This window comes from Lissotriton helveticus, chromosome 1_1, assembly GCF_964261635.1.
Source record: "Lissotriton helveticus chromosome 1_1, aLisHel1.1, whole genome shotgun sequence".
NCBI lineage: Eukaryota > Metazoa > Chordata > Amphibia > Caudata > Salamandridae > Lissotriton > Lissotriton helveticus.
In genome coordinates, this window is record NC_136057.1 from 2,127,313,334 (window position 1) to 2,127,338,917 (window position 25,584).

Sequence of the window (25,584 nt, forward strand, 5' to 3'; positions counted from 1 at the left end):
AGAAAACGTGCCTCAGAAGTCAATGGGGTTTTCCCCCTATGAACTTCTGTTTGGTCATCCTGTAAGGGGACAAATGTGTCTTGTGAAGGAATGAAGTGAGAGGCCTCTCAAAGAGCCTACAAAGGACATTGGGCCAGATGTATGAAGCACTTTTTCTGTTTGCAAACAGGCCAATTCTCAGAATCGACCCGTTTGCGATCGGGAAAAAGCCTTTTTGTATTATCCCAAAAGGCATTGCAAAATAGGGAATCGCAAAAATTGCGATTCCCTATTTTGCGAATGCATGTAAGGAATCGCAATTTCCAATCCTTAAATGAAATGCAGGAAGCCAAAAAGATTTGCGAGCTGCCTTTAAGGAATCGCAATTTACCGCTGACTAAGTTGATGGTAATTTGCGATTTCCATGAAAAATTCACTTTTTTGCATTTTTCAAGGTGCCATGTGCCTTAGGGCATGTATGTGCGCCACATGTGCACACTTACCTTTTAGGGGGTGCAAAAGGGTGGCCTTTTGGCCCCTATCATCCTTGAAATTGCATTCACAATTTGCAAGTACCTATTTGGAATGAATGGGAAGGTATTTCTTAATAGCGAATCACGATTTGCGATTCACAATTAAGGAATACGTAGGAATCGCAATTATTATTGAAAAACCTACATACATTGCATTTTGCAATTCCATAATAGCGAATCAGCAAAATTTGCTGTTATAGAATTGTAAATGTAATTCTTGATACATCTGGCCCATTGCCGAGTATGTGCTTGGCCTGCGTTCCAGAAAGGCCGAGTACATAAAAAAAGCAATTAAAAACCCTGAGGTCAGCCATGAGTTCCAAAAGTTCTGGTATGACAAAAAGGTTGCAGTGGTGAAGTTCCAACCAAGGCAGAAGGTGTGGGTTTTGGGGTCTGTGGCTCCCAAGGCTCCCCAGGACAAATGGAGTGATCCCTATCCCATACTTGAGAGAAAAACTGAGGTCACTTATCTGGTGAACCGTGGCATTTGCCGCAACTCCAAAAAGGTCATCCATGTCAACCGCCTTAAAGCTATCATGACAGGGCTGAAGTGACCGTGCTCATGGTCAATAATGAGGATCAGAAAGCAGAGAGTGAACCTCTCCCTGTCCTCCTCTAAAGCAACCCCAAAGATGGGTCAGTTGAAGACGTGGTCTTGTCAGTCAATCTCATGCCCAACAGCAAACTTATTGCAGGTACGTCCTACATCAGTATACTAAGCTCTTCTCTTTGATCCCTGGCCAGACCAACTGGTAAACACATGACATGGACACTGGGGACATCCTACCGGTCAAAAACAAAATGTTATGCCAAAGAGAGCATCAAAGCAACATTCTGGATTTGGGAGTCATTGAACCCTCTGAGAGCCCCTGGGCCATCCCAGTTGTCTTAGACCCTAAATCTCACACCCAGAGTGGAAAGAAAGAACTGAGGTTTTGTGTGGACTTTAGGCGCCTCAATTATGGGACCAAGACTGATGCACACCCAATTCCTAGGGCTGGCAAATTAAATGACAGGTTCAGGGCTGACAAATATCTCAGTACTTTTGATCTGACATCAGGGTATTGGCAGATAGGTCTGACCCATGGAGCAAAAGAAATTCAGCATTCTCGACATCAGATGGATATTATCAGTTCACTGTTATGCCCCTTGGATTAAAGAATGCCCCTGTCACCTTCCAAAAGTTGGTAAATAAAGTCCTTAATGGGTTAGAATCCTTTGGTGCAGCCTATATTGATGATATTGCTCCACCTCACAGAATCACCTGATCTACCTTGTAGGCCTCACTATCAAGGCAAATAATTGCCAGATAGGGCAGGGTACAGTTGTACACTTGTGCCACCTTGTGGGTGGATGCCAAGTTCAACCCCTATACCCCAGGATCCAGACAATTCTGGACTGGGTGGCTCCAACCACCCATTCGCAAGTCAGGGACTTCCTTGGCTTGACTGGGTACTACAGGAAGCTTGTGAGAGGAATGGCTCCATTGTGCCCCCCTCACTGAATTGACCTGCAAGAAGATCCAGAAGAAAGTTAACTGGGCAGTGAGTTGTTGAAAGGTTTTTGACACTCTGAAGGAAGCATTATGCTTGGCACCCATTCTAAAAGCTACAGATTACACCAAGCAGTTCATAGTACAGACAGATGCCTCTGAACATGGATGATAAGAGAGGTCTTATCCTAAACTAACGAAGATGGTCATGACCAACCTGTTGCTTTCATTAGCCAGAGGTTACTCCCCTGAAAGCAGCGTTGAAGTGCCACTGAGAGGGAAGCCTTGACTGTGGTGGGGTCCCTGCTGAGGCCATATTTGTTTGGCTCTCACTTCCTCGTTCAAACCAACCATTAGACTCCCAGATGACTGATGCAAATGAAAAGTGAAAATCCCAAATTGTTAAGGTGGCTATATCCCTACATGGAATGGACTTTATAGTGGGACACCTACCTGGGACTGACCATGCCTACGCAGATGGCCTTTCCAAGTTCTTCCACTTTGATGACAAAGGCTTTCTTGGGAATAGTTAGTTTCATCCCCCATTTTTCAGATGGGAGTTGTGTAGGAAAGTGCCCCTTTTAACAAGGTCATCCCACTTTTTGCCTGCTATCTGATGTGATTTTGACTGAAAGTGCATTGGGTGCCTTCTAACAAGGTCCCCAGTGCCAGTGATCTTTACCAAAAATTTACAATTGTTCCACAATTTAAGTCCCATTGTAAGTACCTAAAAAATGGTACCGCTGGTACCTAGGCATTGTGACTGAAGAGGGTCCACTAGGGCTTCAGCACAAATTGTGCGACCTTAGGGTTCCCTCACCAAGATCATGCAAACTGGCAGGTTGCGTGTCCTGGTGCAGACAAAACCAAAGAGTCGACATGACACACAGCCCTGTGTGCCATGCCTATAGACATTGCATGACACGGCATGAGATATAGGTTAGTCACCCCTATAGCAGTCCGAAGGCAGGGTGCACTACGTCCCATGTGTGGACATATCTACCTGAGCAGATGTGACACTACAATGTCGAAGTCCATTCCTAGACCTTGTAAGTGAACAGGGAAGCCATATCGAGTACATGGGACGGACAGTCATCATTACAAAGTCCCCAGCTCCATGATAACTTCACTGTACCCCAAGATGTTTGGTATCAAACATCTCATCTTAATAAACCTGCGCTGATGCCAGTGCCAAATTTATTAATGAATGGACACAGAATGCACTTTAGAGGTGCCCCCATAAAGCCTACCGACTACTAGTGTGGTGGTCAACTGGTCTCAGCCAGCCTGCCATCATTAGACATGTTTCTGGCCTCCTGGGCTGAGATCCTTCTCTCTCAGAGACTGGGAACACAGCCTGCTCTTGGCGGAGGTTTTCTCACCTCATTCAAGCAGGAACTGCCTTCCAGTGTGGGAAGTTTCAAATGCCATGCCGCCTTTGAAATGCAACTGAGGCTTGTCCATAAAGTTGAAGATGTCATTCCTCCGTCCTGATCCCACTATTTGGCAGGAGGACAAGTGGGAACATTTGTTAAATTAAGGGTTGGGCCCACACCTTGCCAGCACCACTCCTAAGGTGGGACAGCTGATGTGGACCCCGCTTTTGGAAATCCTCCATCTTGTGTTGGAGATACGGCCTATTAGAGTCAGGGTTATGCCAACTTACCACAGGAAGTGGGATATAGAGGGTGTAGTTCCCTAAAGGTAGGTAGCCCATTGGCCACTACCTGGTACTCCCCTTAACACGCCTAAATTGAGTATTTAAGTGTCACCCATCGACCCAGAACTTCAGATTTGACGGACCTAAAGAAGAAAATGACAAAGAAGAGGTGCTGAACCTGAGAAATGCGACCCTACTGCAGAGTTTTGGCTCAAACCCCTGCCTGCTGCTTCAAGACTCAACAGTCAAGGTGGACTGTCTCATCCTGATGCTGTGTGGCCTTGAGGAACCCCAGAGGATCACCTGCCTGCTAATTGGCAAAAGCTCCTTTGGAGTAGAGGAGGTATTCCCCTGCAGGCACTGAAAACAACAGAGTCCAGTCCATTCACTTGCAGCTTGCCGGCCCAACCGATGCAGCAACCAAACAGTAAAAGGTACCCATGCTCTGGAAGGTCAGATCTGTCTCCTTGTCGAGAGTGGAGGCACCAGGACAGACCATGGTCATGCAGTATTAATCCCCAGGGTATAGGACGCTCTGCATCAAGACTGAACACAAAGAGTGCAGTCGGGACTCCAACTTCCCAAGAAGCAAACAACTGTCGAGGGTGATCAGCACCCCTGAGACCCACTCCAGGAGTGGCCCAGCAGTCTTGAAATTGTCCCTGCCATCTATCTGCTCCTGAACGTGAAGACCGCCTGTGCGCACAGAATATGTCCGACCTACTTGATCTGCTCCTAACTTGCCAGGCCTGGGTAATGATGAACGTGCTGTGCTCCTGTGCTGCTGAGTCCCTTGCGACCTGTGCCCCCACTTGGGAGCTCTCGGATTTGCCTACAAGTCCTCCTCTGCAGCATATTTCTAGGTGGCCCCGCTTCTTCGTAGTGCACCAGCTACCAATGCCTTGGGCACCCTGCTCCTGGCCGAATCCTGGACTCTCCCAACGAACACTAGACATTGGACCTTGGCTATAACCTTGGCTTGCTAACCCTCCGAACAGAGAAGGTGAACTCCTAGAACCGTCCTCCTGATTTTCTATGCATTTCAGCGTGTTCCTCCCATAGACATCTATTGCGCGTAATTGCACACAACTGTGAACTATTTTCCGAACCTTGCTAATTTATAAGAAAAACAGCGCGTACTGTTGAACAAAGTTCTTGGTTTGAATATATACTTAAAAATAAGTATTATTATTTTTAAATTGGTCTTGGAATGTATGTGTCTCATTTATTGTCTCTGTGAATACAACAAATGCTTAGCACTACCCTCTGATAGGCCTAACTGGTCGCCAACACTCCCGCAAACAATGCATCAGTATTATCTACTTTTGCCTCTGTTAACCAATTGGGGACTCACCGGACTATCTGTACAGTGTACTTCTTTTTAGTGCATTATATGGAAAGCCAGCTTTCTAAAACTATTCTTTGCAGACTAAGTACAACTAGCTGCAGAAAAAGACCGTCAAAGAAAAACCACAGGTATTGGGTTTAGAGACCTAGCCCAAAAGAGGTGGCTCCTAACCTGTGTGGTCAGAAAAAAGCCTGGAAGAAAGAAAAACATTTTTCTTTCTTCAGTCCCCTCACTCACCAGGGTTTCCCCACTGTGACATGCTTCATCATTGGGGCCATCCCAGCTCTCTACGAACTGGGGCGTGCTACGACTTGCGGAGTTACGTAGGAGCACTTTTAAAGAAAGACCATGTGTGGTGCAGTTTGTGGTGGAGTGGTTGGAAAGTGATTAAAAATACCTTGTTAGTGGGCCTAAACAACTTTTATTCTTGCTCCTAGGTCAGTATGTCTAAAATGGGGGGTGCACTGGAGAACCTAACTATAATGAGTAGGAACGCAATGTATGATCAACATGTTTCGAGCGTTCCCCTAGCGCTTCTTCAGGACCACACAGGGACCAGCCCTGTGTTTGCCACTCCTAATATACCTAAATAGGAAATAAGAAAATAGTGATGTAAAGAAAATAAAGTGAACGCTGCTATCAATAAAGCATGTGTAGTCGATACATACGTTCCCTAAGTCACGTTGTATATCTGAAAAGGTACAAATGGAAAAAATGCGTTAGAAAACAGAGCCCCCCCTCACTAGAGTGGGGGTACACATTTTATTTTTCCATGCTGCAGTGCTCCATATGGGTGATTTGCTCCATGATGGCATGTGCAGGCTTTCAAAGCGATCGCGGTTGTGCCTAGAAAGGTATAAATGCAAAAACAACAATTGATGGACGGAATGTTGCACAATAGCAAACAATTCACCCCCAGTCACAGATCTGGGTTTAATCCATCGTTATTTTGCTCACCAGACCACCCCAGTTCAGACATGGCCATATGCAAATCAGTCTTTTTTTAAATTTATTTTTATATGCCACCAGATGGTATGATTCTAGATGGGGATCTCTCAAATCCGCCAGCACAAATCATTACTGTGCGCCCTGGGATTTTATGCTGAGCGGTAAGGATCACCCAGAGGTAGGCTGTCTACTAGTCCAACTCCCCTGTTCGAAATCGGTAAACCTTGCCCCAGAGAGGACCAGACCACAAACCCCTGGCATAATCATTGGACTTTTCATCGTCTATCTGTCCGACCATTTTATCAATGGAGCCCAAATCTTCGCCGCACCCTCTCCACTGCACAATAGATCTAATTTACTTATGGCCATGATGTTTCTTAACGATTCAAAAGGGGGTGGTGACGGACAGAGTATCTGAATTAAGCAGAACACTCCTACCCAGTCAAAAGATCAGGGCTTGATCCATCACCGTTTTTTAGCTCACTGCACCATCCCAGTTCAGAACCTGGCTACATGCAAATTAGTCTGACCCTGGCCCAGTGCATCATGGGAACAGGGCAGACCAAACTACCAAGCCAATTCTTTACTGGAAAGGAAACAAGCTTCCGGGGACCAGTTTCTGGCATTACAGCCGTCTTCGGCCCGGCTTGCTTGAATCCTGATGGTGCAGTGAGCAAGGGACTCACATCTGAGCATACCCTTCCACACTTGTGGTGGCCAAAACGATTCAAAAGGGGGTGGTGACGGACAGAGTATCTGAATTAAGCAGAACACTCCTACCCAGTCAAAAGATCAGGGCTTGATCCATCACCGTTTTTTAGCTCACTGCACCATCCCAGTTCAGAACCTGGCTACATGCAAATTAGTCTGACCCTGGCCCAGTGCATCATGGGAACAGGGCAGACCAAACTACCAAGCCAATTCTTTACTGGAAAGGAAACAAGCTTCCGGGGACCGGTTTCTGGCATTACAGCCGTCTTCGGCCCGGCTTGCTTGAATCCTGATGGTGCAGTGAGCAAGGGACTCACATCTGAGCATACCCTTCCACACTTGTGGTGGCCAAAACGATTCAAAAGGGGGTGGTGACGGACAGAGTATCTGAATTAAGCAGAACACTCCTACCCAGTCAAAAGATCAGGGCTTGATCCATCACCGTTTTTTAGCTCACTGCACCATCCCAGTTCAAAACCTGGCTACATGCAAATTAGTCTGACCCTGGCCCAGTGCATCATGAAATCATGATGTTTCTTAGGCAGTCTGCAAACCTTGGGGGGTCGGGGATTTTCATTCTCTGCACACCTCCCTCCTCGCGATGACAATAGCATAAAATATAAACTGAAAGATACTGTCCCTGTTATCATAGTCATGTGGTAAACCAAAACAAATCAATCTTGGACTACAAATAACTGGTCTTGACAGTACCTCCTCTAGAAAACTGCAAACCTGTTGCCAATAATTTTTAATTTCTGGGCAATCCACAAAAATGTGTAAATCATCTGCAGCTAGAAGCTTACATCTAGGACGGAAATATGAATCTCCAGATATTTTTGTCAATTTTGAATGAGTCCAGTAAACCCTGTGTGCTGTGTAGAGATGGTTCCTTCTAAGATTGGCAGGCTTTATTGTTTTTTGGGATATTATGAAGGAATCTATCCAAACCTCCAGCTTCTTTTCCGTGCTATCTGCCAATAGATCACCCCAAAGTTTAGAGATTTCTTCCTCCTGCCCATCTTTTGCCCCTGTTAGTATGATATACCAAGAGGAGACCTCCCCCTTCCAACCTTCCTGTCTGCTGGCTAATTCTAGAAATTCACTTCCTTCTTCTTCTAGCTCCCAATTTTGACTTCCCCACCAAGATGATAATTGATAGTATTTAAACCTTGTAAGAGATCTTCCTGTCATATGAGATAAAGATGTCCAGTCAAGTAGACCTAAGTTGTCGTGAAGGTCACCCCATCTTACAAAGCCTGCATCCCTCAGAGGAGACGAAAGGCAGTCAGATAAACATTCGGGTGTTCCAGGGGAGTCCCAAATTGGTGCTAGGGAGTTGTAATAAGGAATTTTCCAGATTTTACAGACTGCTTGCCACAACTTAAGAGCTGTAAGTAAGATTTTTAAGCAGACTTTTTTGTAGAACTTCTGGGTGCCGAATTTAAACAGAAAAGATTCAAAGCCCTGGGGTAGGTTGGATAACATCGCCTGGAACAGACGGCCATGTGAGGATGAGTCCAGCTTGTTAGCCAGGTGTCTGAAATGTTTTAACTGGAACGCATAGCAGTAAAAAAGTAAATCGGGGAGGGCCAGGCCACCTATTTTCAACCCCCTTCTCAACTTCCTCCAAGCAATTCTTGGTGACTTAGTTACCCAAATAAACGAGCCTATCTTACCCTGCAAGCTGGAGATGTCTTTATTATGAAAGGTCAGTGGGATGCTGTTAAATAAGAAAGTTACTTTAGGCAGTACTACCATTTTAATTAAGTTGACTCTGCCATATATACTAAGAGGTAGACCGGCCCATCTAAGTAGGAGTTTAGTTATTTCTTTAACCACTATTTGCCAGCTTGTTCTGGGGACATCAATGATTTTTTGCGTTAGATAAATACCCAGGTACCTGATCTTGGATTTTACTCCTGGTATAGGGACAGGACTATTCCAACTCATTATGTCTGTTTTGCTCTTATTAATGCTATATCCTGAGATTGCTCCATATTCCTCCGCTAGTTAAAAAAACTTTGGAATAGCCTCTAGTGGATTGATGGTATAGGGCAGTAAGTCATCAGCATATAATGCGGTCTTCAGCTCCAGCCCACCCATTTTAAAAGGAATGATTGTTGGTTCCGATCTCAACAATGAGACAAAGGGCTCGATGTACAGATCGAAAAGGAGAGGAGACAGGGGACAGCCCTGTCTCGTCCCCCTTGATATCATGAACCAATCAGTCAGGCAACCATTGATCAGCACTTTCGCCCGTGGGTTCCCATACAATATTTTAACAGCCTGAATAAAGGATGATGGAAAGCCAAACCTGCAAGTAAAAAAAATGGAAAAAGGAGGAATAGATCTACTGCAACTTATCTAAATAGGAGACAATTAATTCACCTATTTCTATGCCATTTAGTACATTTAGGAAACAATCCAATTTATACCACCCCATCCCTCATACAAAGGGACTTGATTACACATTTTTTATTTTTTGTAATCCCTAAACTCATATCTCTTTGTTCTTTTTTTCTTTGTAACAAACATCAACAAATAATTCTATACACAAGCTTTTTGTACAACATATACCATCATATACAACGCTATATACACACCTATATACAACACATTCACAATAAATTGACCAAAGAACAAAATCATAATACAAAAACACAAAGACTTGTACGATTTACACCCTACAAAATATTTCAGCAAAGGCTGAGTGCCCTCCCATTCACTCTAGGAGGTGCACTTGGAGGTAATATGGCACAAATGGTTCGAAAACCCAAATTGCCGAACCTTAATCCATAAACTGTGTCACAAAGGCTACAAGTTCCCAAATTAATTGTAATCATAAACACTCCTCCAATATGAAAGTGTCGACGCGGTCGCGTTTCGGCCTTCCAAGAAATCTGGCCTCTTCAGGACAGGGTGATAATCCACCTAAGAATACATAGAATCCAACATCAAAAACCATTTTAGGAATCCATTCACAAACTCTGTGCCCTCCACACCAATCAACAAAATCCGTGCCCGGTAGTCATCGTGCCCAGAGGAGAAACTAAAGGGGAAACTAAATAGGAGGGTTTTCGTGTGTAATTAGACCTATCATCCTGCCACAGGCAGGTGTGGAAAGTGGGTAGAGGTCCTATGACCATATCCATGCACTATAGGTGATTTATGCATAACAAAGGCTGGAGTGACCCAATCACCAATGTCACATGCTGTATAAAGAGTCGCTATCACGTGTGGCTCACCGCTACTAATGGCAACAAAACCTCACGATAATCCATGCGCCCCGCATGCATCTCCAAATCACTACATACTCACTACTTACAAAAAATTATTTTTCCAATCCAGGGGCAGCTGGAAATTGTTCACAAGGAACAAAACAAACAGCAAATTCTGCAAGTTAAGAGGACAGAATCCATAAATAGTGAACAGTGCTTCTAGTGGTGGTACATTCAGTGAACCTATATCAAGGTGAACCGTTCCCCTACCTTAACGTGAAGTCTTGCTGGGCATGAGCCAATCATCTCAGTAATTCATCTCACGTGTGTGCCAAAATGTCCACACTCCACCGGCCAACTGGGGGGACCAAGGAAAAAACTGTCAGAAACTACCAGCCTAAACTCCTCTACAACCCTACCCTCACTTTCTACATCAGCACGCACTCCACCACTTCTCTTACCTACTAATAGCCCTGGGGCTCCAGAACGTCTCTCTCCTTCAATAACTGCCGCCAAACAGGTCGGGTCAGCTCCGTACGAAGGCCGCCTGCACCTCCACCAGGAAGTAGCAGACGTCATGCACCATGTGACCGGGGTTATCCGTCATAAAAATCAATGATGGACTATGCACTTTGCTAGGCTGACGTTCACTCAACCTGCCCAACTAGATGTCAAAACGGGGGAGTCGTCTGTAAGAGCCAGAGCACCGTACACACACTCTGGCCAATATGGAAAAAATTAACTAAGTGTTTCAAGGGGGCCGCGAAAAACATAAGGAAAAAACGCGGCACCTCCCTATCAAAATTACATCAAAAAGAGTTGCTTTTCACTAAGGGAAAACGAACGAGCCCACAACTGAATACAATATGCGTGACTCCTACAGTAGTGACACAGAAATCGTCACATGTGGTGTGGCACGTGCAACAGACACGGGAAACGGATCGGAGACCAACTATGGACGAGGGCACAGAGGACGGACATCATTCCGTCTTTTAAAAAAACACACCGTGTGTACACTGAACCCTAATTCAAAACACTCATGTGGGTCTGTACCTGTACAAACATGAAATACAATACATAATATACAAAATATACAGTCTTAAGTATTCACACAAGGATATATACGTCAATATTTCTGTACAACATATTACAATTCAGCAAAACAAAGTATAGATAATAGTCAAACACAACAGAATAGGTGCACAGTTGTTATCTCAAATACATTACACTGTGATTAATGCCCATATTTCATCTCGATCATTCAGACCACTTTTCGCAGTTTCATATTTCTCAATCATTCTGGCTTCCAGTCTGTTTAAGGTTGCCTGCATCATGGGGGTTCTCTGTGTTCTCACTACTAGTAGAACAGACCAATTTATATCATTTTCATTATGGCCCTTTTCAATGTAATGCTGGACCAATGGCGCTCCCAAATACTGACATCTAATTCTTGATTGATGTTGTATTACTCTCATTTTCACATTCTGGGTGGTCTGCCCTATGTAGGATTTCCCACACGGACAGGAAATGCAATACACCACATTTTTGGTGTTGCAATTGGAGAAGCTTTTTTGTATATGCTTACGGTTGTTAATCATTACATGTTTGGTGTTGTTAGTCAATTGACACACGACGCAACCGTTGCATTTATAGTGTCCAACTACAGGGGGGAGGTGCAACATACTTCTCAAGTCACCCTTTTCTGATGCCTGCCTAGTTGCCTTCACCAGATTTTGGCGAATGTTCTTAGCTTTGCGAAAGGCAAATAAAGGCTTGGGGATGTCGAACTGCTGTATTAGTCGCCAATTCCTCAAAATGATTCGTTTGATCATATTTGCTCTAGGGCTATATGTTAAAACACAAGTCATTTTTTCAGTATTCTGTTTTTCTTTTGGTGTGAGCAGAGTCTCCCGTGGCGTAAACCAGGCCCGTTTGAGTGCAGCTTTCACCAATTTTCTAGGGTACCCTCTATTTATCAATTTCATTTGAAGTTTTTCTGCATTCGCAAAGTAATCACATCTATTAGTACAGTTGCGCCTAATCCTTAAAAATTGCCCATAGGGCAAGCTCTCTTTCAGTGTTCTAGGGTGTCCACTGTCAAAATGAAGTAAGGTGTTCCGGTTTGTAGGTTTGGAATACAGACTAACCTCTAGCCTTCCGTCTTTGTGAGTTACATTCAAGTCCAGGAAATTAATTCCCTCCTGACTGTAGGCCATAGTGAATTTTAAGTCCCTGGATCTGCCGTTAAGCCAATTATGGAACTCACTTAGTTCTTCAAAGGTTCCTGACCAAATTACAAAAATATTGTCGATAAATCGACTCCATTTCGCAATATGGGGACGGAATGGTGTGTTGTCATTGAAGATGTAATTACTTTCGAACATGTCCATAACCAAATTAGCAATTTCCGGGGCAAAACAACAGCCCATGGCTACTCCTTTGATTTGTAAAAATAAATCCTCCGTGAACGCAAAAAACCCATTTTTCAAACAAAGTTTAGCCAGAGATGCGATGAAACTGGTAGGTACTGCATGGGGTCTCATCCTTTTATCTAATACTATCTCTAGTATCAGCAGGGCCTCATCCTGAGGGATGTTAGTATACAGGCTTTCAATGTCGAAAGTGACCAACAACTGATGGTCACTTTCAAACACTGAGCCCTCTATCTTGGAAATGAAATCCATTAAATCTCTAATATATGCCTCGGTTTCTGGTACAAATGGTTTTAAGAAGACATCGATACATTTAGCGAGTGGCTCCAACAAGGAACCACAAGCAGCAATGATGGGGCGACCTGGAGGATGCTGTAAGTCCTTATGCATTTTGGGTAGGACATATATGTTTGGCATTTTGGGTAAACTAGCATTCAAAAAAGCATATTCCTTTTTACAGATATATCCTATGTCTAAGGCTAGTGTTGTAATCTCCATAATCTGTGCTTTGAGACTCTCCGTGGGGTCTTCCTTAATGGGACGATAGTGATCTATATTCTGCAATTGCCTCAAGATCTCATTATCATATTCATTTACGTCCCACAGTACAATCCCACCCCCTTTGTCTCCAGGTTTAATAACAGTAAGGGGGTTACTGGATAAATCTTTCAGGGCTGCCATTTCCTGTTTGGAGAAGTTAGGCTTGAAGTATACTTTTTTATGGCTAACTTCATCCACTTCATTCAAAATTTGTTCTTCGAATATCCGGATCTCATCTGGCATCGTAGCACTTTCAGGACAAAATGTGGATTTTATTTTAAGGCCACTGGTATTTATTTCAGTGGTTTCGTCCATATCAGTGAAAAATATTTTAAGCCTAATTTTGCAAAGGAATTGTAATACTTCCATCTTAGTATTCACAGGGTCCTGCCAAACCTGGTCAGAGTGTCCCAAAGGAACAACCAATTGACCTGATCAAATGCCTTAGAGGCATCAATTGCCACGATGGCCAACGGCAGTCCCTTTTCTTCTGCAAAATCTATTGCTCCGATGACCTGAAATGTCAACTCGTCTAATTGTCAACCTGGCACAAAGCCCCTCTGATCCAGGTGGATAATAGTTTTAATACCTTTAGCTAATCTCCCGGCCAAAATTCCAGAGAATATTTTAAGGTCAGAATTGACAAGAGAGATAGGTCTATAAGACTCTATTTTCATGGGATCCTTATTGGGTTTAGCTATTAAAGTGATAGTAGCCTCTAACCATGAGGGTGGAATACCCCCTCCTTGCTGATATATGTTGTTAAAAAGAGACAGCAGATGGGGGAGAATCTCTTCTACATTTTCCTTATAAATCTCTGTTGGTAGACCATCTGGGCCTGGGGCCTTACTCCTACTCATCTTCTTTAACTGGGCCCTGATTTCCCCTTCAGTGATCTCACCCGATAAAGTCTTTTTATCTGCCTGGCTCAATTGAGGTAGTACCCTCTGGCTCCACCACTTCTCCAATTCTTCTGTTCCAGTCTTTATATTTTCCTGATACAACTCTTCCATGAAACCCCTGGCTTCAGCCCTGATCTCTTCATCATTAGTCAGCTCTTTTCCCGAGTTCCGTTGGGGACAAGGTATTGATGTTGTTCCTAGTCCTGTCTGATCTGGCTTTCCATGATAGGAGTGCACCACACTTCTCCCCATATTCAAAGTTTTTAAGTTTGCTGGCCTCCCATCTATCATAAATCAACTTATCTGCTTTGGCTTTAAAACTCAATTGTAGCTCTAGAAGTTCCTTCTCGAGTTCTGGGATCTTCTCTCTTTCCCCTAAAGCTGCTTGCTGTAGTTCCTGTTCTTTCTTCTTAATAGAGTCCAGATCTTTAGCTTCTCCTTCTTTTATCTCTTTTCTTTTTTGTTTCATCTGGTATCCCAAAAAGCCTCTGAGAAAAGCCTTGAATGACTCCCAGACAATTTGTTCTGTAGTCGAACCCGCATTAAATAGGAAGAACTCCACTATACTGCTCTTAATTTTAACTCCAATACTATGTTCCAATAAGATGGTTCTATCTAGGGTCCATCGACGTTCATAAACAGAGTTCTTGAAATTAATAATTAATTCTACAACCGAGTGGTCTGAAAGGCCCACTGGGGAATGGGAAACTGAGGTCAAAACAGATTTAAAAATATGGTCTACCAGGAACAGGTCTATTCTTGAGAATTGCTTGTATTTTTTACTATAGAAAGAGTACTCTCTTAAGTCACCATTCTTGGCTCTCCAGGCATCCATCAAGTTGAAATCTTTTATTATATTCTTAAGAACTGAAAGAGACCCCTTAGGCGAGACATATTTTGCTCTGGAGGTACGATCTAGCTGACAATCTAAAACAAGATTAAAATCGCTCCCAAGAATAACAGGTGTTGTGCTCAAGATTAGAATCTTCTCAAGGTTTTGAAGAAAAGTTTTGTTATCTTCATTTGGGCCATAAAAAACCGCAAATGTATAAGGTGAACCGGCAATCAGAAGGATCGCCACCAACCATCTCCCCGACTGGTCAGTGTCCCAGCTCAGTACACTAATTCCCTTATTGGCCCTGATAATTATTGCTACTCCCCTGGAGATTCCCTTCTGCCTAGAGCATAGCACATCCTGTACCCAGCGTTTTTTCTCAAAGACCCTCTTACACACTTCTGCCTCAAGATGAGTCTCCTGCAGCAGATATATACTAGCCTCTAGGTTCTTTAAAAAATCGCAGACCCTCTGCTGTTTTTTAAAACTTCCTATTCCATTAAGGTGCCAGGAAATGATTTTACTGCTAGTATGCAGGTTTACAGCCATAACTGAATATTACCAAATATTACCAGCCAACAACCCTCTGGGATAAGTATAGCATCTGAGTCAATGTGTATTGTATTTCTGTGGTTAAATGAGGACTTTTTGTTCTTTTTTCCCCTTCCCTGCCCAACCCACCCATTCCCTCCCCTGAGGAACCCCCCCTTTATCTTAGGCAGTGTCTTGCCTCTATGGAGCTCCCCGTCTTTCAGCACCCTATCTATCCTATCCCTTTCCATCCATTATATGTGAATAACTGTGTAAAAAAAAAGAAAAAAACCCACAAAATTTCTTTCTTTTTCTACTTTATGTATGCAGTGTGATCCCTCTTTTTTCCCATTTTATTTTCCCTTCCTTCCCCCTTTTTTTTCTCTCTTTTCTCCTTCTTTCCCTTTCCCCTTTTCCTCTTCGCCCGCGGGATTTGAACCATTAAATGGTTAAACACGATATATCATGTAAACTTCTGAAGGAACCACTGGGCTATATATTTTTTTTCCCTTTTCCCCTTTCTTCTCCTTCTCCTTCTCCCATCCAGAGAGAGCTAATCATTACCTCTAGTATACAATGTTCATATTCATTTCAGCAGTAAATACTAGCAATTGTAAGATATATGGGCAGTAATGAAATCTAGGTACACCCAGACCTGGCTACTCCCTCATGTTCACTAGCAGCTCATCTACTTCTTCTGGTAGGTTACAAGTGTACATTTTATTATTCCACATGATTTTAAGCATAGCTGGAAACTTCATCTGAACTCACGCTCCCAATGATCTAAGTTCAGGCATTCTTGAACCCAGTTCCCATTGTCTCTGAGCTGTTCTTCCTCCTATATCAGACCTGGTTTGATATGGATTGGCCCGATAGTGGAGAGAGGTGCTCGCCAAAGATCTGCTAAGTATCAGCTCCTTAACATTGTACGTCTGGAAATATACCAACATTTTCCTAGGTGCCTTACGATCTGGGTGTAATCTGAAGGGGTCTCTATGGACTCTCTGTATTTCTGCTTCTAAATCTATATCTAAACGGTCCTTCAGAACACCCTCTCTAAGGAGTCTACAGACAAAGGCTTTAATATCCTCCACTTCTTCCCCATCGGGTATCTTCAGTATGCGAAGATTGTTCCGCCGTGAGTGAATCTCCAACCGTTCCATGTCCATCATTAGGGCCCTGTTTTGCTTTTTTAAGGCACAAAGGTCAATGGAGTTCTCTGCCGTGGTGACTGAGAGGGTAGAGACCTTCTTTTCCAGTGTGGTCGTCCGAGTCTCTATCCCTTCCAATTTGGTTTCCAAGAGGTCAAACCTGTCATGTAGTCTTTTCTAGTTTGCCTCCGAGATTTCAAATTTTTCAAACAAGTCCCCCCTCAATGAATGAAACAATAGTCCTATTTTATCAAGCTCTGAGGGAGGGGTAGAAAACTGAGCCGTATCTTTATCAGATCTGGCGTAAGTTTGAGAGGCTAAAGTAATTGTAGTGTCAGGCTGATTACACACTGGGACTGTCTCCAACAATGTATGCACTCCCAATAACGGATGGGATGACCCTACACCCTCTGTTGTAGGGATAATCTTGGAATCTTGATGGATTAGAGTATTCTCGGTCGCACTATTGCAGCCACTCATCGGTATGCCTTTGTCTAGAGTAACCGGACTCTCTAGATCTTCTAGGTTCTCCTCAGCTTGCATTTACACTATAGGAGAGTGCCTGCTCTCCAAGACTGGGACAGATAGAGAAGGGGTCTGAGTTAACAGGGTTAACTGTGTATCTACTTCTGCACCTACCCCCTCCTTCATGAAATTCATTTTCTCCATTACTTTAAAATAACTTTTGAGAGAGGGTGTGTTTTTTGTGTTAAAGCCTGCTGGGGGAGTTTACTACTATTACTCTTCTTAGCACACTACTTCCTCTTGCTCTTATGTGGTGTTAGTGGTGAAGGCCTCACCTTTTCACCCAATTCCGCTGAGTCCAAAACCCCCTGCTGCTTTAGTTCTTGCTTAGATCTCAGTTGGTATCTGTTTCTTACCACCACCTCCCCTCTACTTTTAGACTGCTTAATGCCAATTAATACTCTCTCTCCGGCCCCTGAGAACAATGTTGCCAAGTTTGTTTCTACCGGAGCTATAGTCTCGGAGCTTATCTGCCACTGATTAAACAAAACTGGTGCTCCAGCTGACAGAACTGCCTCCATACGAATATTTCCTTTAACTGAAGTTAAATATTTAGTGGCAGAAAAGTGTCCCCAGCACACAGGGTCTCTAAAGTGATGCAAAAACGCTCCTTTTGAGTGTTGCCACACTTGCCATTTCTAATTTGCACACCCTGAGACCCAAATCCCAGTCCCCGTTCCCAAAGTTATCTTCTCTGTCTCAGTCTGGTCCTGGGAAACCGTGGAGACCGTCGCCAACACCTCAGCTGCTGTTCTCGGAACCTCTCCCAGTGCAGCGTTTCTCCCGACGTTGATCGGCCCCGCCTTGCTCTCCAGGTGCAAGTTCAGTGTCTCCATCTCCTCCTGGTCCTAATGCTGCCTCCGTCTCCGCCGCCGCTCTGCTAACTCGCTCTGCTCCCTCGCCTCGCTCGCTCCCAGGAAGGGAAAAAGAAACCAGGAAGATAGAAAATGTTTTTTTTTTTACCGCGCTACCACTCGGTTTCACATATTATCCATTCTCACAGCAAGGCTTCCATAAGGGGATATCTAAGGCTGATTTCGGTGCTTTCCGACGGGGAGCTCCGCGACAGCCGTTAGCCTGCCGCCGCCATGTCCCTCTCAGGCCACGCCCCCAATCATATGCAAATCAGTCTTGACCCTGTGCCTCATGGGAACAGTCCAGCCCGAACTGCCAAGCCATGTATCCCTGGACCGGAATCAAGCATCCTAGGACCGGTTTCTGGCTATCAGCCGTCATCAGCCAGGATAGCTTGATTCCAGTGGCCTGGAGAGCATGGGACTAACGTCTGAGCATACCCATCCCACTCGGGGTGACAAATGCAAAAACAACAATTGATGGACGGAATGTTGTACAATGGCAAAACAGTCACCCCAGTCACAGATCTGGGTTTAATCCATCGTTATTTTGCTCACCAGACCACCCCAGTTCAGAAATGGCCATATGCAAATCAGTCTTGACCCTGTGCCTCATGGGAACAGTCCATCCCGAAATGCCAAGCCATGTCTTCCCTGGACCGGAATCAAGCATCCTAGGACCGGTTTCTGACTATCAGCCGTCATCAGCCAGGATAGCTTGATTCCAGTGGCCTGGAGAGCATGGGGCTCATGTCTGAGCATACCCATCCCATTCGGGGTGGCAAATGCAAAAACAACAATTGATGGACGGCATGTTGCACCATGGCAAAACATTCACCCCCAGTAACAGATCTGGGTTTAATCCAACGTTATTTTGCTCACCAGACCACCCCAGTTCAGACATGGCCATATGCAAATCAGACTTGACCCTGTGCCTCATGGGAACAGTCCAGCCCGAACTGCCAAGCCATGTCTTCCCTGGACCGGAATCAAGCATCCTAGGAACGGTCTCTGACTATCAACCGTCATCAGCCAGGATAGCTGGATTACAGTGGCCTGGAGAGCATGGGGCTCATGTCTGAGCATACCCATCCCATTCGGGGTGACAAATGCAAAAACAACAATTGATGGACGGAATGTTGCACAATGGCAAAACATTCACCCCCAGTCACAGATCTGGGTTTAATCCATCGTTATTTTGCTCACCAGACCAGCCCAGTTCAGACATGGCCATATGCAAATCAGTCTTGACCCTGTGCCTCATGGGAACAGTCCAGCCCGAACTGCCAAACCATGTCTTCCCTGGACCGGAATCAAGCATCCTAGGACCGGTTTCTGGCTATCAGCCGTCATCAGCCAGGATAGCTTGATTGCAGCGGCCTGGAGAGCATGGGACTCACGTCTGAGCATACCCATCCCACTCGGAGTGACAAATGCAAAAACAACAATTGATGGACGGAATATTGCACAATGGCAAAACATTCACCCCCAGTCACAGATCTGGGTTTAATCCATCGTTATTTTGCTCACCAGACCACCCCAGTTCAGACATCGCCATATGCAAATCAGTCTTGAGCCTGTGCCTCATGGGAACAGTCCAGCCCGAACTGCCAAGCCATGTCTTCCCTGGACTAGAATCAAGCATCCTAGGACCGGTTTATGGCTATCAGCCGTCATCAGCCAGGATAGCTTGATTCCAGTGGCCTGGAGAGCATGGGACTCACGTCTGAGCATACCCATCCCACTCGGGGTGACAAATGCAACAACAACAATTGATAGATAGAATGTTGCACAATGGCAAAACATTCACCCCCAGTCACAGATCTGGGTTTAATCCATCGTTATTTTGCTCACCAGACCACCCCAGTTCAGACATGGCCAGATCTCTGTGCTGGGGTGAATGTATGACATTGTTCACGTCTGTGGCTGAAAATGGGTTGTTGGTATGTTTAGACCACCGCTATTTAGTGTGTCCCAATGTTTTTTCACTATCTTAGTGACTTGGTCTGAGGCCACGTTAAAGGTGGTTATACAAATTGGTCTTTTGGATTCTGAGTCGTTGGTTATCCTGGGTTCAAGTAGGGCTTCTCTGTTATTGTTCGCGGCCCTTTTACTTCCCCTAACTACAAGTTGTTTAGGGTAGTTGCGTTTCAGGAGTTTCTCACTGAGATCCTTTGCCTGACTGTTGCAATCATGTTTGTCGGTGCAGTTCTGACAAACCCTTTGGTTTGTCGGAACTGCATACCCTTTGGTTATGATATGCCCTACGGACACGATAACCTACACAAACCCTAATCTCTCTGCCATATATGTATGCTAACGTTCCCTACTTCTCATTTTTGGCAGGATTGTTTCATGGGGAGACACCACCCCCCCAGTCCATGGAGCGATAATTTGCACTCAAAAAAGTAATGATTTGGAATGCCTTGTTTACTTGTCTGCATAAAAAGTGTGTTTCCTGTGTGTCACAGCTAGAGTTGTTTATGACTGTTTATATACGTGTGCACGTCTGACAAGCATGTTTTTAAACCTTTCTAGAGATAATCACGATTGCCTGGGAAGCCTGCCAAGCATGTTTTATACCTTTCTACGCACAACCACGATCGCCTTGAAAGCCTGCACGCGCCATTATGGAGCAAATCACCCATATAAAGCCATGCAGCATGGAAGAATAAAATGTGTACCCCCACTCGAATGAGGGGGGCTCGGTTTTCTAACGCATTTTTTCTATTTGTTCTATTTCAGATATACAACATGACTTAGGGAACTTATGTATCGACTACGCATGCTTTATTAGTAGCAGCGTTCACTTTATTTTCTTTACTTCACCATTTTCCTATTTCCTATTTGGGTATATTAGGAGTGGCAAACACAGGGCTGGTCCCTGTGTGGTCCTGAAGAAGAGCTAGGGGAAGCTCAAAACATGTTGATCATACACTGCGTTCCTACTCATTATAGTTAGGTTCTCCAGTGCACCCACCATTTTAGACATATCGACCTAGGAGCAAGAATAAAAGTTGTTTAGGCCCACTTGCAAGGGATTTTTAATCACTTACCAACCACTCCATCACAAACTGCACCACACTTAGGGGCTCATTAGGATGGCGGACGGACTTGCGTCCGTCCGCCACCCTTGAGGAGGAGGGAACGTCCGCAGGGGCTGCGGCGTTCCCTCCGTGCTGATTAGGATGTGACCGCCAGGGTGGCGGTCACATCCTCTATTTTTATCATTGCGGCGGGTGCAGCTTCAAGCTGCACCCGCCGCAATGTTAAAAATGCATGTGTTGCATTTACATGCACAAAGCGGCAGGCACCGCACGGTGCCTGCTGCTTTGTGTACGCAAATGCAGAGGGGTACCATAGGTACCCCCCATGTGCACCCCCCAACCCCCATTCACCCAGGGGGCCCGCAACGGGCCCCCAAAGTGAATGTCCGTATGCTTTTCCATGGCGGAAAAGCCGCCGTGGAAAAGCATATTTACACCAACATCATAATATGGCGGACGGTGTCTCATAGACACCGCCTGCCATGTTATAGCTTTTCCGCCGCGGTCGGAAGCCGACCGCGGCGGAAAAGCGCCGGACGGAATTCCAGACCCACCAGCCATCCTAATTTGGCGGTGGGTCTTTGGAGTCTCCGCCTCGGTTTTTCCGCATCCTCCAGGCCGGCGGACACTTCCGCCGGCCCGGAGGATGCGGAAAAACCGCCATCCTAATGAGGCCCATAGTCTTCCTTTAAAAGTGCTCCTACGTAACTCTGCAAGTCGTAGCATGCCCCAATTCGTAGAGGACTGGGATGGCCCCAATGATGAAGCATGTCACCGTGTGGAAACCCTGGTGAGTGAGGGGACTCAAGAAAGATTTTTTTTTCTTTCTTCCAGGTTTTTTTCTGACCACATGGATTAGGAGCCACCTCTTTTGGACTAGGACTCTAAACCCAATACCTTTGGTTTTTCTTTGACTGTATATGTTAGGAGGATGACCTAGTCCTGACTCCTCCACCTCCCCCCACCTTGGGTTATGCAGATAAATACCTAAATAAGACAACAAGCCAAAGAAAACTGGAGCAACTCAATGATTTTATAGCAGTTGTTTGTAAACCAGAATACTGTGTCAAACACCAGAACAAGCCTTGGAATTCTAGACTGTCTGGTTACCATAATCAATCACGGTTAAAAAAAACATAATATGCAACTGCTATTATTTGAGCAATATAATGGAAGCAATAAGGAAAAGTGTAGCCTTTCCTATGTGCACTCATCTGACAGCTGAACTAATGCCTATATGCCTCGATACATTGGCAGAATTCTGTACATCATGACTAAAAGTTACAATCAACCAAGGGCTGATGAACATGGGCTTATCAATATGTGAATGCCACAATAGCAATGACTATAGGGACTGACCATTAGCCCGTCCCTCTATGATCTGAATGAGCTCTAAGGGGTAGTTGATGTTCTCCATTTCTGACTTAAAAATGTGTGTTAAGGGTTATATGATATGCAATCTCACATGTATAGGCAACTCTAATTTATCTGCCACATCAAATTTAAGGTCGTGAGCATGGCATTTGGTGGGTGAGTTATACTTTGTATGGCTGCTGCGTGAACTATAGTTTGCAGTTGTAACCACAATTTATTCATTTAAATTGTTGTTCTGTTTTACTATGTAACTATACCTTCCCTTTAACTGTGCTTTTTTGAGCCAGTCTCTGAATTTTCTTTAAACATATATTTAAGGTTTTATACACTAAGCTACTGCTAATGCTTTTGAGCAAGGTTTCCTAATTTTTTATGACAGTGATTTGATCAAATGAATCCCAGTTTTTATGCATACAAACATGTTTTTTAGAATTATGCTATTTGTTGAACTTGCCTTCCTGCAGGGTCACCCCTAAACCATTAGCCTTCATCCCTCCTGTTTTCCGATCCCTTGATTTATTAGCTTTTAGGACTTTGTGCACTTTACCACTGCTAACCAGTGCTTGTGCTCACTCCTTTAAACATGGTAAAATTGGCTAACACACAATTAGCATATTTAATTTACTTATAAATCCTTAGTAAAGTAGTACACGATGTACCCAGGGCCTGTAAATTAAGTGCTACTAGCGGGCCTGCAGCACTTATTGTGCCCCCCACTTAAGTAATCCTTTAAACATATCTCAGGTCTGCCTTTGCAGCCTTGGTGCAGATTTAAACTAGCTGCTGGACCTGGAAAAATAAACCTTTTGCCAGGCCTAAACCCCCTTTTTAATACATACGGGTCACCCATAGGGTAGACCCTGACCAGTCCATAAGAGCAGGCTGCATTGTATTTAAATAGTCGGACATTCACTTCTAAGTTTTACATGTCCTGGTAGTGAAAAACTCTCAAATTTATTATTCACTACTGGCAGGCCTATCTTTACCATAGAATAACATTTGGTTACCTTATTGCATTTAATTAGTGAATATTTTAGATTGGGAACAGGTAGGAATGTTATGTTTACACACATATGCATTGTAATTAAAAAACTTCTTTAATGGTAAAGTTGGATTTTATAGTACAATTCTGAAAAATGCCACTTTTACAAAGTTGTACAAAAGGGGGGCAGTGATGGACGGAGCATCTGAACCCATCAAACACTCACACCCAGTCAACAGATCTGGGTTTAATCCATCACCGTTCTATAGCCCACTCTGCCACCCCAGTTCAGACATGGCCATATGCAAATCAGTCTAACCCTGTGCCCCATGGGAACAGTCCAGCCCGAACTGCCAAGCCATGCCTTCCCTGGAGCGGAAACAAGCTTCTGAGGACCGGTTTCCGGCATTTCAGCCGTCTTCAGCCCGGCTCGCTTGAATTTTTTATTTATTTATTTATTTTGAAAGTTTTATAGAGCGCGAACAAGATCCTTGCAGATATCAGAGCACTTTACACACAAGTAGGATAAAAACAGATAAAAAGCTAAACAAGATATAAAACAAAGTTGAGCAAAAACAAATTAATCAAATGTAAACAAGGTGGGGAGGCAACAGTGTAAAGGAGGGCAACTGTACAGTAATAAAGGAATGAAAGCTAAACAAAATATATCAAGCAAATATAAGCAAACAAATTAGGCAAATGTAAAACATGTGAGGTAGCAACGTTGTAAAGGTGGGCCAACTATCAGAAAATATGTCCAGCATAGAGGCGCAAAACAAATTAAGTAGATGAAACATGGTGAAGGTTGTAGCGGAGTATGGGAGGACAACTCTGCAAAGTTTTCTGGAGGAGACAAAATGAGAACGAAGGTATATTAGACTAAATTCATGTGAATTTAGCTAAGAGTAGGGCTTTTACTTCTTTCTTGAAGGAAGCCGTGGATGGGATAAGTCTGATTTCTGGAGGAAGGGAATTCCATATCCTGGGGGCCATCCCAGAGAAGGAGCGTTTATATGTCTTCATCTTGTGGAATCTTTGGGGTTTCAGAAGAAGGTTCTTTGCGCTTCTTGTATCTCTTGTGCCACCCGAGATTGTCAGTTTCTGAGCGAGATAACTGGGCGAGTTGTGGTATATGGCCTTGTGAGTCATGCATGCTATTTTCAGGTGTATTCTAGCTTCGTATGGTAGCCAGTTTAGGGATCTGATGTCGGGAGAGATGTGTGACCGTTTTTTTGAGCCTGTGATAAGTCTGGCTGCAGCATTGCTAGAGGCTTTAAGTGGGGCGGTAGTCGAACGGGGGAGGCCACAGAGGGCAACACTTCCATAATCCACTTGAAGTCATTAGCGGGTAGGAAAGGTTTTAGCTTTCTATATGTGTTGATTTGGAAATTAGCACTTTTCGTAGCATTGCTGATGTGGTGATGCATATTGAGATTGCAGTCGAGGGTAATGCCTAATGATTTTGCTGAGTCCACGATAGTAGGTTGGACGTTAAGTGCAGTGAGATGATTAATCCAGGACTGAGTGATGGGGACTTTGGAAGGAGGAGCAATTAAGAGGAATTCTGTTTTGAGGGCGTTAAGTTTGAGATGATTCTCTGCTAGCCAAGTCTGTGTGTTTCTGAGCGTTGTGTTGAGAAGTTTGATGTCTTCAAGGGTGTCAATTTTAAGGTAGATCTGGGTATCGTCCGCGTACATGTGAAATTGTACATTAGATGTTTGAAGCAGTGCGGTGAGTGGTTCCAAGACTAGATTGAACAAGGTAGGGGAAAGGGAGGATCCTTGAGGGACACCTAGAGTTACAGGAACTGGGGTAGACATATTGTTGTTAATCTTGAATTTCTGAGTCCGGTTATGTAGAAAAGAGGTGAACCATTTGAGTACTGTCCCTGAAATACCCATTCTGAGATTTAGCAAGTCGAGTAAGTTCTCATGTTTGACAGTATCGAATGCTGATGAGAGGTCGAGAAGGATGAGGAGGCAGGCGGCATTCTGATCAAGAATTTGCAGTGCATCATCAATTATATGTGTCATAGCTGATTCCGTGCTGTGACCTGCTCGGAAGCCTGATTGGTGTGCGTTGAGGAGTTGAAAGTGCTCGATGTGTTTTATCAGTTGGAGATGTACACATTTTTCTAGGAGTTTGGCCAGAGTAGGAATATTGGTGATAGGACGATAGTTAGACAATTCGGAGGGGTTCGCTGAAGGTTTCTTCAGTATGGACGAAACCTGTCCTATTTTGAGGGGGTCCGGGATGCAACCTTGTTGCAGAGAGCTGTTTATGATTTTGGTCCACAGCGGGAGAAGTAGTGGGATAAAGTCATGTACCGCGTTAGCGGGTAGAGGGTCAGATAGGTGATTGGAGGGCTTCAGAGTACTTAGAATCTTGCCAATAGAGTCTTCAGTATAAGTTTTGAAGGATGCCCAAGAAGCATTGTTGTTTAGAGCAAGGGGCATATTGCTCTGGGGGTTAGAATAAAGTTTTAGATCAGAGAGGAGATCTTTCCTGATCGTGTCTGTCTT

General features: G+C 44.3%; 1 protein-coding gene and 1 long non-coding RNA gene across 10 annotated transcripts in view; both read right to left on the minus strand.

The window, feature by feature from the left end:
• HFM1 (helicase for meiosis 1) overlaps window positions 1–25,584 on the minus strand; it is a 4,349,684-nt gene that overhangs the window by 284,369 nt on the left and 4,039,731 nt on the right. The window lies entirely within an intron of this gene.
• LOC144776655 (uncharacterized) lies at window positions 9,266–10,427 on the minus strand. The gene is made up of 4 exons (XR_013600591.1): window positions 10,351–10,427; window positions 10,160–10,247; window positions 9,997–10,064; window positions 9,266–9,602 (listed from the first exon to the last, which is right to left on the minus strand). It is a non-coding gene; the product is annotated as an uncharacterized LOC144776655 (long non-coding RNA).